This window comes from Scyliorhinus torazame, chromosome 8 (assembly GCF_047496885.1).
Source record: "Scyliorhinus torazame isolate Kashiwa2021f chromosome 8, sScyTor2.1, whole genome shotgun sequence".
Lineage (NCBI taxonomy): Eukaryota > Metazoa > Chordata > Chondrichthyes > Carcharhiniformes > Scyliorhinidae > Scyliorhinus > Scyliorhinus torazame.
In genome coordinates, this window is record NC_092714.1 from 95,867,130 (window position 1) to 95,881,183 (window position 14,054).

At 46.0% G+C, this 14,054-nt stretch overlaps 1 protein-coding gene across 1 annotated transcript in view; it reads left to right on the top strand.

Annotated features, from left to right (window-relative positions):
* slc51a (solute carrier family 51 member A) overlaps positions 1–14,054 on the top strand; it is a 68,403-nt gene that overhangs the window by 13,235 nt on the left and 41,114 nt on the right. The gene's annotated exons all lie outside the window — the stretch shown is intronic.

Genomic DNA, 14,054 nt, shown 5'->3' on the forward strand with positions numbered 1-14,054 from the left:
TTTGGCACTGGAGTCGGGTGTTTCACCTGGTGCCGCTGCATCCCCTCACCTGTCCCGAAATCCTCCTGCGAGTTCTCCATACGAGCCGGCACTTAACCAGTGAAACGGAGAATCCAGCTCAGGATTTTCAGCCCCGTTTTCAGCAAACGGGAAGGTCGGAGGACGCAGTGAATCTAACAGGAGTCCCAAAACGGCATTTACGCCAGTGGGATTTTCCGTTGAGATAGTCGCTGCCCTTCACCGCCAATGATGTAATGGGGTTCCCGCCATGAAAAGTCTGTGGGGACGGCTAGGAGGTAAGGGGGAGTTCCCTGGGGGAAACCTGTGTCTGTGAGGGAGTTTTCTGGGGGGGGGTGGGAAATCCCATGTCCTGGCGGGGGTGTGGTTGGGGGGGGCGGGGGGGGGGGGGTGATGTTCCTTTATTTATTTGATCAGGTGCCCTTTAAAAAGGGGGTCCCGATCTGTCAGGAGCCGAGGTTGCTGGCGGGGCCCGCTCCGCATGGTGTTGTGGGATCTGCCCCTTCCATTTCTTTTTCCTAGGTGTTTAAAAATACAGCAGGAAAACCCGGCAAGTCAACGACGGGGTGCGCTACACCTTTCCCGCCGGAGACAACGCTTCAAAAAAAAATCAAAAAATTCTGCTTATTGTCATTTCCTCCAAGCAGAGAAATCATCTGTAATTATGAAAAAAAAAACATTTCTATCTGATATCTGCTCCATGTGCTGGACAGGGATTAACTCTTTCCTGAGTGAGATGGGTGACTCTTTGGGTTGAGAGGTTTGCAATTTACTTGGGTTGTTTCACTTCTCTCCTGGCCCTGCTTTCTTAGTCTTTGGTGCTCTCACTTTGGACTTGGGCTTTGATTTCGCCAATTTTTTACAAGGCTTTTGTAAGGGCCACGAAGAATCCAGCACGAGTTTTAAGGATACAAAATAATAACGTTTATTTACTGTAACAATATATACATAACAGTAGCAGTAACTTCCCTTGCTACCCTCTCCTTCCTCCTGGGTCCTGGACTGGCCAGCTTATTTATAGTAGGAGTTTCTCCGCCCCCCTCATTGGGGAAGTTCATACTCCCATAGGATTGTGGAATAGTCATTAGTCCCCAGCCAATCGTCAGTAGGCAGGTTATAACAAAGGCGGAAAGATTTTGTCCCTTGTCAAGTGAAGCTTTCTGGCAGGTTAGATGCAGCAGAGTGACATCATTGGATTTATGTGCATGCGCTGACCAGCGTGTTGCACGGTAGCACAGTGGTTAGCACTGTTTCTTCACAACGCCAGGGTCCCAGGTTCGATTCCTGGCTTGGGGTCAATGTCCGTGCGGAGTTTGCACGTTCTCCCCGTGCCAGCATGGGTTTCCTCCGGGGGCTCCGGTTTCCTCCCATAAGTACTGAAAGATGTGCTGTTAGGTGAATTGGACATTCTGAATTCTCCCTCAGTGTATTCGAACAGGTATGGGAGTGTGGCGACTAGGGGATTTTCACAGTAACTTCATTGCAATGTAGTGTACGCCTACTTCTTAGACTAATAAAGATTATTAAGATTATTATTATGCTCAGATGAGTAGCACTGGCCGTCTTGCAGGGCCATATTGTATTGGCAGGAGGCACTGTGAAATAACAAACATATCCTGGAACAAAAGGCAAGGGGATGGTAATGGTTGTAATAAAGAAACAAAACATACATAGATGCATAGAAGATAGGAGCAGGAGGAGGACTTTTGGCCCTTCGAGCCTGCTTTGCCATCACGATCATGTCTGATCATCCAACTCAATAGCCTTGATTCCATTCTCCCAAGTGTTATATCCAGCGGCCTCTTGAATACAATCAAAGTTTTAGCATCAACTACTTCCTGTGGTAATGAATTCCACAGGCTCACCACTCTTTGTGTGAAGAAATGTCTCCTTATATCTGTCCAAAATGGTTTACCCTGAATCCTCTGACTGTGACCCCTGGTTCTGGACACACCCATCATTGGTAACATCTTCCCTGCGTCTACCTTGTCTAGTCCCGTTAAAATTTTATAAATCTCTATGAGATCCCCCCCTCATTCTTCTGAACTTCAGCGAGAACAATCCCAACCTAGTCAATCTCTCCTCATATGACAGTCCTGCCATCCCTGGAATCAGTATGGTAAACCTTCACTGAACTCTCTCGAGAGCAAGAACATCCTTCCTCAGAGAAGGAGACCAAAACTGCACACAATACTCCAGGTGTGGCCTCACCAAGGCACTGTATAATTGCCCTGCAACACATCCCTGCTTCTATACTCGAAACCTCTCGCAATGAAGGCCAACATGCCATCAGCCTTCTTTACCGCCTGCTGCACCTGCATGCTTACCTTCAGCGACTGGTGCACAAGGACACCCAGGTCACGCTGCACACTCCCCTCCCCCAATTTACAATCAATCAGGTAGTAATCTGCCTTCCTGTTTTTGCTTCCAAAGTGAATAACCTCACACTTATCCAAATTATATTGCATCTGCCATTGATTTGCCCACTCGCCCTGTCCAGATCATCCTGTAGGGTCCCTGCATCCTCATCACAATTCACCCTCCCACCTAACTTGGTCTCCCCTGCAAACTTTGAGATGTTACATTTTGTTCCCTCATCCAAATCATTAATATATATTGTGAATAGCTGGGGTCCCATCACCGAACCCTGTGGTACCCCACTAGTTACCGCCTGCCAATTTGAAAAGGACCCATTAATCCCTAATCTTTGTTTCCTCTCTGCCAACCAGTTTTCTATCCACCTCAATACATTTCCCCCAATCCCATGTGCTTTCATTTTGCACAATAATCTCTTATGTGGGACTTTGTCAAACGCCTTCTGAAAATCCAAATATACCACATCGCGTGGCTCCCTCTTGTCAACTGTACGGGTTAGATCTTCAAAGAATTCCAACAGATTTGTCAAGCATGATTTTCCCTTCATAAATCCATGCTGACTCTGACTGATCCTGCCACTGCTTTCTAAATGTTCTGCTATAAAGTCCTCGATAATGGATTCAAGCATTTTCCCCACTACTGATGTTAGGATTACTGGTCTATAATTCCCTGCTTTCTCTCTTCCTCCCTTTTTGAATATTGGAGTTACATGAGCTACCCTCCAATCTGCAGGGACAGTTCCAGAGTCTATAGAATCCCGGAAGATGACCACCAATGCGTCCACTATTTCCAGAGCCACCTCCTTAAGCACTCTGGGATGCAGTTTCTCAGGCCCTGGGGATTTATCCGCCTTCAATCCCATCAATTTTCCCAGCACCATTTCTCTGCTAATGTTGATCTACCTCAGTTCTTCCCTCTCACTAAACCTTTCATTCTCCAGCATTTCTGGTATCTGATTTGTGTCCTCTTTTGTGAAGACAGAACTAAAGTATGTTTTCAATAGCTCAGCCATTTCTTTGTCCCTTATTATGCATTCCCCTGTTTCTGTCTGCAGGTGGCCTACATTTCTCTTTACCAATCTCTTTCTCTTCACATATCTATAGAAACTCTTAGTGTCAGTCTTTATGTTCCTTGCAAGCTTCCTTTCGTACTGTACTTTCCCCTTCTTAATCAATCCCTTGGATTGGATTGGATTTGTTTATTGTCACATGTACCAAGGTACAGTGAAACATATTTTTCTGCGAGCAGCTCAACAGATCATTAAGTACATGAAAAGAAAAGGAAATAAAAGAAAATACATAATAGGGCAACACAGGGTACACAATGTAACTACATAACACCGGCTTTGGGCAAAGCATACAGGGGTGTAGTGTTAATGAGGTCAGTCCATATGGGGGTCGCTTAGGAGTCTGGTAGCAGTGGTGAAGATGCTGTTTTTGAGTGCGTTTTCTCAGACTCTTGTATCTCCTGCCCGATGGAAGAAGTCCTTCGTCCTTCTTTGATGAATTCTAAACTGCTCCCAATCCTCAGACCTATTATTTTTCTTGGCCAATCTGTATGCTTCTTCTTTGGATCGGATACTATTTCCAGTTTCCTTTGTAAGCCATCGATTGGCCCTCTTACCCCCTTGCTTTTCTGCCAGACAGGAATGAACAGTTGCTGTAGTTCCTCCATGTGTTCCTTGAATGTTTGTCATTGTCTATCCACTGTCATCCCTTTAAGTAACTCTCCCCAATCTATCAAGGCCAACTCATGCCTCATATCTTCATAGTTCCCTTTATCAAGATTCAGCACCCTAGTCTCCGAATCAACTACTTCACTCTCCACCTTGATAAAAATCATGTTATGGTCGCTCATCCTCAAGGGGTCTCGTACAGCCAGATTGGCAATGATTCCCTTCTCATTACACAGTACCCAGTCTAAGATGGCCTGCTCTCTAGTTGGTTTCTCCACATATTGGTCAAGAAAACCATCCCTATGAACTCCAGAAATTCCTCCTCTACAGCATTGTGGCTAATTTGATTTGCCCAATCTATGTGAAGATTAAAATCACCCATGATCACCGATATTCCCTTATTATATGCATCTCTAATTTTGTGTTTAATGCCATTCCCAACCTCACCACTGCAGTTTGGGGGTCTATATATGACACCCACTAATGTTTTTTGTCCCTTGGTATTCCTCAATTCTACTCATACAGATTCCACATTGTCAAAGCTAATATCCTTTCTCACCACTGTGTTAATTTGCTCTTTAACCAGCAGTGCCACGCCACCACCTTTTCTTTCATGCCTGTCCTTCCTAAATACTGAAAACCCTGGGACATTCAGTTCCCATCTCTGGTCACCCTACATCCAATACTCTGTAATCCCAATTAAATCATACCCATTTATATCTAACTGCGTGGTTAGTTCATCCACTTTATTGCAAATGCTCCGTGCATTAAGGCACAGAGCCTTTAAGTTTGTCTTCTTCACATTGTTTGTCTTGCTCCTAATACTTTTCTCTATTGCACTGTTTGAATTTTGCCCTTGGTTTCTCCACCTATCACTTTTCTTATTCACTTTTCTACCTTTTGTTTTTGTCCTTGCACCCTCTTTCTCTGACTCCTTGCATAGGTTCCCACCCCCTTGGCAGATTAGTTTAAACCCTCCCCAACTGCTCTAGCAAATAGCCCCTCTCGGACATCAGTTCAAGTCCTGGCCAGGAGTAAACCGTCCCGTTTGTACAGGTCCCACCTCCCCCAGAACCGGTCTCAATGCCCCAGGAATCTGAAACCCTCTCCCTGACACCATCCCTTCAGCCACGTATTCATCCTATATATCCTGTCATTTCTACTCTGAGTAGAAATGACAGGATATATAGGATCCAGAGTAAGAATAAATGGCAGAATAAAGGACAGCTTTGTGTGAAAACATGAAAACAAGGTACAGACTGGCAAAAATTAATCAAAATGGAGGGCAGAGTTAATGGAACACTGAAGTTTTTGATTTCAATGTTGAGTCCAGAACACAGTGAGCTGCCAAATTGGAAGATGAAATGCTATTCCTCATGCTTGAGTTGGGCATCAGCAAAAGTGATGGAAGTAGCAGACTGAGGGCAGCAATGTGAGCATGGAACAAGGTGGTGATCTAAAATAGTAGAGCACCTATTGGTTGGAGTCATTCTTGAGGACTGAATTGGGGTGTTCTGCAAAGTGGTCACACAATCTGTGTTTGGTCTTCCTAATGTAGAGGAGACCACATTGTGAACAGCGAATACAATAGACCAGTGTTCTTCAAACGTTTTTTCCAGGGACCCATTTTTACCAACTGGCCAACCTTCGGGACCCAACCCGGCCGACCTTCGCGACCCACCATTTTCTCTTACCTTGTTTGCTGCTGACAAAAATGGAGGAAATAGTTTTGGGTCCCTTTGTCCCTCGTACACGCTCCTCCAATGGAACCTGTTGGATGAAGGTGAAGCCTTCCGGTGTCGGAAAGTATGGATTCTCGATCTGTCCAAAGTTCTGCATTTTTTCCCTATCAACATTTATCAAATAAACCCCCCCGAACTTGTAAAAAAAAATGAATAAGATAAATGAATAAAACTGCCCCGAACTTGTAAAACAAAAAGTTGCGGCCGTTTAAAAAAAAAGCGGCCGCATTGCGCACGCGTGCCCGATCATCGGCGGGCATGCGCATAGTTTTGCGCATGCGCGCCGATGATCTGGCACGCATGCGCAGTGTGACCGCATTTTTTTACATGTTCACGGCCATTTTGAAGGCCGCTTGCAGCCGGCGTTATTAACAGCTGGCTGCTGCGGCTGTTGCGCACAGATTTGCGCGATCGGGAACGCCGCGACGGAACGGCTCCGCGACCCTCCCGACACCTGCACGCGACCCACCTGCGGATTGCACCCCCGAGTTTGACAATGCCTGCAATAGACCAAATTGAAAGAAGCACAGGTAAATCACTGCTTTACGTAGATTGATTGTTTGGGGCCTTGGAGCATGAGGAGGGTGGAGGTAAAGGGGCTGGTGTTCTACCCCCTGCAATTGCATGGGGAGATGCCCTGTCAATGAGATGAAGTGGTGTGGGTGATAAAGAAACGGACCAGGGTATCACAAAGGGAATGGTGCCTTCAGACTACTGGCAGGGGAGGTGGGGGAGTGGGTGGGTGGGGGAGTGGGTGGGTGGGGGGGGGGTGGCATCATGCTGGAAGCTGGTGGAAATAGTGGTGGATGATCTTTTGAATGTGGAGGCTGGGTTTTGGGTGGAAAGTGAGAACAAGGAGGACCCTATCATGATTCTAGGAAGGAGGGGGACCAGTGAAGGCAGAAGTGTGGGAAATGGGTTGGACACAGTTGAGGAACCTGTCAACCATAGTGGGGGTTGGAGGGGGGGGGGGGGGGGGGGGGGGAGGGGGGGGATCCCTCGGCTCAGGAAAAGGAAGACATGCCAGAAGCGCCATTTTGAAAGGTACCATTATCAGAATAGAGGCAGACAAACTGGAAGATGGGGAGGTAGTCCTAACAGGAAACAATGTGAGGAGGTGTAGTTGAGGTAGCTGTGGGAGCTGGGCTTATAGTGAATATTAGTAGATAGTCTATCACCAGAAATGGAGACACAGTTGTCAGCGAAGGGAAATGTTGGAATTGGATTTTGTGAAGCTCAGAGAAGGTTGGGAATTGGAAGCAAAATTGCTGAATTTTTCCAGTTCTGGGCAAGAGTGGGAATTGGCACCAATACAGTCACTGATGTACCGGAAAAAGAATTGTAGGAGCAAACCAGAGTAGGATTGGAATAAGGAATGTTCCACGTACCCTATCAAAAGACAGCTGGAGCCCATGACACACCATTTATTTTGAGGAAGTAAGGTAAGTTAAATTAGAGATTGATAATTCAGAGAACAAGCTCAGCCAAGCAGGGAGGGTGGTGGCGGATGGGATTTCTGTTCAAGGAGGAAGAGGAGAGTCCTCAGATCATCCTGGTGGGGAATGGAGGTGTAGGGGGATCAGAAATCCATAGTGAAGAGGAGGGGGTTAAGACCAGGACACTGGAAATTGTTGAAATAACATAGAATTTACAGTGCAGAAGGAGGCCATTCGGCCCATCGAGACTGCATCAGCTCTTGGAAAGAGCACCCAACCCAACGTCAACACCTCCACCCTATCCCCATAACCCAGTAACCCCATCCAACACTAAGGGCAATTTTGGACACTGAGGTCAATTTATCATGGCTAATCCACCTAACCTGCACGTCTTTGGACTGTGGGAGGAAACCGGAGCACCCGGAGGAAACCCACGCACACATGGGGAGGATGTGCAGTGACCCAAGCCGGAATCGAACTTGGGACCCTGGAGCTGTGAAGCAATTGTGCTATCCACAATGCTACCGTGCTGCCCCCAATGGGGAAGGGCATCAGAAGAATTACAAATGCAGATGCCAAGGGGAGAATAAAATAGGGAGTCAAGACAGGAAGAAACAAGTTCAGTGGGCCAGGGACAGGCTGACACAATGGGTCTACCAGAGTAGTCCAGTTTGTGGATTTTGGGAAGGAGGCCGAAGCGGGCTATCCAGGCACTATGAGGTCGGAAGCTGTGGTGGAAAGTTATCCAGAGGAGATGAGGTCAAAGGCAGTCCTGGAAACAATGTTTGGTGGTGGGACCATGGTCCAGGGGAGGCAGGAATTAAGTGTCTGAAAGTTGGTGCTCAGCTACAGCCTTATACCAGACAATAACAGCATCATCCTTGTCAGCAGGTTTGAGAACATTGTCAGGGTTAGACCTGAGTGAAGAGAGTTCAGCAAGTTAAGAGGGAGACAACTTAGAGTGGGTGAGGGGAGCAGAGAAATTAAGATGTCACACCGACAGCTCTCAATGAAAGGAGCGAGAGAGGGGGTTCAGAAGGAGGGAGAACACTGGAGGCTCTGGTGGGGGGGTAGGACGCCTGCCGAAAAAAATGAACACAGAGGCAAAGGTGATGGAAGAAGAATTCAATGTTGTGCCGAGATGGGGGACATAAGAGGATAAAACAGGAGCGCAGATCATTCAGCATCAGAGAGGGGAACGTCAAATGTTTTTGTGAGTACACAGCAAATGAGTTAGAATTAGTTTTTAAAATGGTTAGAAGTAAACATACTTTTTCTGTAACAGTTTTCAAAAGAAATATTGCTTCCAGCAATGATTCCCAAAATTTGTAACATCTGGTTGTCAAACAAAATTGCTAAAGCCTTTGGGACAACTTATGTACTCGCTTTCTTAATGGCTAGGAGAAACATAAGAACTGCAGGAAGAAAATATTGCTTTACAACAAACAAAGCAAATTACACCGAGAGTATAGAGAGTTGAATTAGTTAATAGGCAATAAGCGTTTCAGCACATCTGCAATCTGCTTCTTCATACAGTTCCACATTTCTGAGTTCTACATACAGTCACTGGTGAGCTCACTGCTTCAGCTGCTCTGTAAAATAAAGCCAGAGTGGGCTCCTGGGCAGCCTACTCATCCATTAAAAATATTTCATCCACATCCCAAATATAGCATTGCAGTGTCAACACAAGTATTGCCAGCGATTACACAGCATCACCAGGAAATGTGGTTTCGATTAACTTTAAATTCATAGAAGGAGTCTATCTTTCTCAATAAGAAGGGATAAAAAAATTAGACCTGCACTTATGTAATATTTATTTGACCTTCATACAATGAATTATCTTTTGGAGTGCAGTTCGACAATTGTCATTTGGTTTTGATATGAGGTGTTTGTTTTGATCCTGTGAGGTTTTCGTAAATATATTGTTTGTTAAATATTTGAGAATAAAATCACAAAAATAATAAATATGCAGCAAACAATAAAAACCTACATTAGTACAGTGCCTTAAGTCAATAAAACATCCAATGGAGCTTCACAAGAGCGTTATTGTCGGTGTGGAGTCTGCGCGTTCTCCCTGTGACTGTGTGGGTTTCCTCTGGGTGCTCCGGTTTCCTCCCACAAGTCACGAAAGACGTGCATGTGAGGTGAATTGGACCATAAGACCATTAGACATAGGAGCGGAAGTAAGGCCATTCGACCCATCGAGTCCACTCCACCATTCAATCATGGCTGATTTCAACTCCATTTACCTGCTCTCTCTCCATAGCCCTTAATTCCTCGAGAAATCAAGAATTTATCAACTTCTGTCTTAAAGACACTCAACGTCCCGGCCTCCACCGCCCTCTGTGGCAATGAATTCCACAGACCCACCACTCTCTGGCTGAAGATTTCTCCTCATCTCTGTTCTAAAGTGACTCCCTTTTATTCTAAGGCTGTGCCCCCGGGTCCTAGTCTCCCCTGCTAATGGAAACAACTTCCCTACGTCCACCCTATCTAAGCCATTCATTATCTTGTAAGTTTCTATTAGATCTCCCCTCAACCTCCTAAACTCCAATGAATATAATCCCAGGATCCTCAGGCGTTCATCGTATGTTAGGCCTACCATTCCTGGGATCATCCGTGTGAATCTCCGCTGGACCCGCTCCAGTGCCAGTATGTCCTTCCTGAGGTGTGGGGCCCAAAATTGCTCACAGTATTCTAAATGGGGCCTAACTAGTGCTTTATAAAGCTTCAGAAGTACATCCCTGCTTTTATATTCCAAGCCTCTTCAGATAAATGACAACATTGCATTTGCTTTCTTAATTACGGACTCAACCTGCAAGTTTACCTTTAGAGAATCCTGGACTAGGACTCCCAAGTCCCTTTGCACTTTAGCATTATGAATTTTGTCACCGTTTAGAACATTCTGAATTCTCCCTCCGTGTACCTGAACAGGCATCGGAATGTGGCGACTAGGGGCTTTTCACAGTAACTTCATTGCAGTGTTAACATAAGCCTACATGTGACAATAAAGATTATTAATTATTAAAACAAAACGACACCAAGTCACATGAGGATACTTGGTCAGATGACCAAAAGTTTGGTCAAAGAGGTAGGTCAAACAATTCGGCAAAGTTTCAGTTCCAGTGAGAAAACCGGTGCGAATCGCACCACTTCCAACGGGAAATGTGCCTCCTCCAGTCTCCGTCTGCACTCCTTCACACAATCTTCATACCCCCGAGGTGATCTCTCACCCAGCCACCTCGCAGGTAGCCAAGAGCAATCATGTGGCCCCCCTCTCCCAACCCTCATGGTCCCCCTCAGGATCTACTCTGCTCCTCAAATCCCTGCTCCCAGTCAAGTTCCATGCATGCCACCTGAACTGGCAGGACTCCCACCTACACTCTCCCCGTCTATCTTGTTGCAGACAAACTGGGGCTTTTCACAGTAACTTCATTTGAAGCCTACTTGTGACAATAAGCGATTTTCATTTTATTTCATTTCATTTCATTTCAATTTGAGCATAATGGGCAGGAGAAGGAGCAGCCAGAGGGATGTCATGCATGAGCTCAGATGCCTCACCCTCTTCAAAGAGCGAGCCCTTGAGTTGACTGGAGAGGAGCAAGACTGAGCTTGCGCAGAGGGCGAAGTGGGGGCCGCAGACAAAAATGAGAACCCTTGAGACATGCGGTCATTCCTAAAACCTCACATGAGTAAACATTGTCCCATCAGTTGTCCCCGTGATGCACGAATGCCATCTCCCTTCCCTTGCAGGGCAATCAGTTGACCAGCCTAGACCATCCTCGAGCCCCTCAGAGATGACGGACACAAGCAGCTCTGAGGGAAATGTCTAGGATACCACCATTGAAGAGGCGTCACATCTGTCACCCGCACCCTCCACTAGTGCAGATACTCACACCTCGGTGGGATTACCCAGTAGGCAGATTTTGGGGTCACTTACTGGTGAGCACCTCACAATCAAAGATCCACAGTAGGTGGAGGCAGAGACATCCAAGGGATCCAGCACTCAGGAGGGATGTGGGAACCCAGGACTCTGCTGAGCCCCTGGCTGATGACGTGCTCCTAGGTCCAGTCGTCCCAGAGCTGCTGGAATTGCAAAGGCAGAGTCGTGAGCATCAGGAAGAGATGACAGCATCTCTCCTCAGACTGGAAGGCTGACTGAAGGAGTCCCATCGGCTTCTGTCCGCAGAAATAATAATAATCTTTATTGTCACAAGTAGGTTTACATTAACACTGCAATGAAGTTACTGTGAAAAGCCCCTCGTCGCCACATTCCGGCGCCTGTTCGGGTACACAGAGGGAGAATTTCGGGACTTGTGGGAGGAAACCGGAGCACCTGGAGGAAACCCATGCAGACACAGGAGAAGGGAAAGAAAGCCAACAAAGGAATGGGAATCAAATGCCTCTCCTGCATTTTAAGACGACCCATAAAGACCTGCATCCATCACCCTCCCTCCAGCAATGGAACAATTTGCTTCTGCCATGGTTAAGATACAGATAGTAAGAAAAAACAAAGGATACTGAGCACACGGCACATCTACTATGACTAAGCTAAGAAGCTAATAAGAGTCCCTGTAACATTCAAGGAGAGGGGCACACGATGGCGCAGTGGTTAGCATTGCTGCCTCATGGCGCCGAGGTCCCAGGTTCGATCCCGGCTCTGGGTCACTGTCCGTGTGGAGTTTGCACATTCTCCCCATGTTTGCGTGGGTTTTGCCCCCACAACCCAAAGATGTGCAGGGTGGGTGGATTGGCCGCGCAATATTGCCCCTTAATTGGAAAAAATGAATTGGGTACTCTAAATTTATTTTTAAAAACATTCAAGGAGAAGAAGTCATTTTATTTAATGGCCCATTCTTAGCATTTCCCATTAAACAGGATAAGAGGCAACAAATTCAAATAAACGATATCATGAAATGGATAGAGTTCAGGTTAAAGCTTTGAGTTTGTCCGAGTTGTAGACCATCAGTCCAAATCATTGTCCTTCATGGTCTTAATGAAGGTCAGGTCAGCAGTGGGATTATCAAAATACTTTGTGGAGTCGTCAGATATAACTTTCAAGATCGCAGGATAAAATATAACATCCACTCCAGCAGCCTTAAGGTGCCTTCGAACTTCCTTGCAGCGTCGACGCTTTATTTGTATCACCACAGTAAAGTCCTCAAATAAGGAAATCCTTGCTTCCTTGTGGAGCCAGGCCCACAAAGTGTTGAGTCAGCACGCCAAGCTTCTGATCAGAACACGGATAATGTCGACAGCCATCAGTTTCACCGCCGCTGAGAGTGACTCGGAGAGCGCCAATTTGAGAGACTTCACGGGGATCAAGCCGCCATATTGAAATGGCAGTTCCATCCACGGTGAATCTGCCTGCTCCCCTTTATTACTGAATTTCCTGATATTTTCAACATATTCTTACCAATGTTCATCCAGAAGTCTTCCCGGAACATAATATCAATTCAAGGATTAGGCAGATGAGTGTTGGGTAATCAGGATAAGTGGCGGGTTATAAGTGAGCAGCGTTCGTGCCCGTGGAAAAGCGACTTCCCGCGCCCGCATCACATGGTCCCACCTTCCTTTTATTTAAGGGTGGGTATAAAAAGTCTGTAATTGGCTCATGCGTGGGTGCAGGTGGGTCTGGCATCCGAGGAGGGGAGGCTGCTGTGTGTCATTGGTTTCTCTGGTGGTGGATCCTATCTGGCTGCATCACAGCCTGGTATGGCAACTGCTCGGGCCAAGACCATAAGAAACTGCAGAGAGACGTGAACACGACCCAGTCCATCACGTGAACCTACATCCCATCCATTGATTCTGTCTACACCTCTCGCTCCTTGGGAAAAGTGGCAGCATACTCAAAAACCCTTTCCACCCGGCTTATTCACTCTTCCAACTTCTTCCATTGGGCAGGAGATACAAAAACCTGAGAACACGCACTAACAGATTCAAAAACAGCTTCTTCCCCACTGTTACCAGATTCCTGAATGACCCTCTTATGGACTGATCTGATCTCTTCACACATCTTCTCTACTGAGTAGTGCTACACTCCGTATGCTTCACTCGATGCCTGTGTCTATGTATTTACCTTGTGTATTTATGTATGCCCTATATTTTCTTTTCATGATGGAACGATCTGTCTGGACTGTACGCAGAACAATACTTTTCAATGTACCTCGGTACACATGACAATAAAACAAATACAAATGCTGGAGTTGAGGGAGTTCGCCCTAATATGGTGCAGAAAAATTATCCTGAACTCTCGTGGTAACTCCGAGCAATCGCTCTGTGGGAAGTTGTGCACCATTTTACCACATTTTCATGGCCTTATCCTAGTTCTCCCTTGTTCTCTGGTTGGACTTATAGAGGCATCAAGTTATGTCTAATGATTGGATCAAACTAGTTATACTGCTCTTCACCTGTCCCCTCCATTATCCATGTTTTTTGAGCCTTTTATTTGCTTGCTGTGTATCCTTCTTGTGGTCTTGTTGCATTATTTATCAAAATGTCGAACCTTCATAAACATATTTTTGAAAAACACGTGTTGTAAATGGCGTCGGCATGACATCACTCCAGCATTTCACCTGCTGTTTTCTACAAGTTCCCAGGCCATTACAAAACAAAATTCTTTTAAAAAACATGATCACTGCAGTCAAACACACTACAACCCCAGGCTTTTAACCTTTAAATTATCCGAATATTTAGAAGCCAATATTCCTAAAATCCTCCATCCGTCATACATTACAGAACCACTCCGGAAAACTCTTGATTTCCCACCTGGCCAACCCACTTCATTTACTTCCCTTTCAACACTTC